Source organism: Delphinus delphis, chromosome 16 (assembly GCF_949987515.2).
Source record: "Delphinus delphis chromosome 16, mDelDel1.2, whole genome shotgun sequence".
NCBI lineage: Eukaryota > Metazoa > Chordata > Mammalia > Artiodactyla > Delphinidae > Delphinus > Delphinus delphis.
In genome coordinates this window covers 59,927,330-59,927,661 of record NC_082698.1, presented here as the reverse complement: position 1 = coordinate 59,927,661, position 332 = coordinate 59,927,330, and the positions used below count along the sequence as shown (strand labels likewise).

Genomic DNA, 332 nt, shown 5'->3' with positions numbered 1-332 from the left:
AAAAATATGAACCCCTTCACAAATTTTCATGGCATCCTTGTGTGGAGGCCATGCTAATCTGTATCACTCCATTTTAATGTTCTGCCCAAACCCGCACTGGTTGGCTGTTTCCCTTACTACTTCATAAGGCCCTTCATGGCTCTCCATCCCCTACTTAACAAAGGCCATGATCTTTTTTATGTAGCACAGAATTTCCTCCAGGGTCTGATCTTTCCTTATCTCTTTAACAATGCTCAGTTGTTTACCTTTCCTAGTCCTTGAACAAGTTCAAGTTCTCTCACCTCCTCTGAGCCTGCTATTCTTTTGTAAAAATAGCCATCCTAATCTCTCAA

The 332-nt window shown here is 41.6% G+C and overlaps 1 non-coding gene across 1 annotated transcript; it reads right to left on the bottom strand.

The window, feature by feature from the left end:
- On the bottom strand, positions 1 to 105 carry LOC132440106 (U6 spliceosomal RNA). Its single transcript, XR_009522513.1, has one exon. It is a non-coding gene; the product is annotated as a U6 spliceosomal RNA (small nuclear RNA).
- Between the last annotated feature and the right edge of the window lie 227 nt (positions 106 to 332).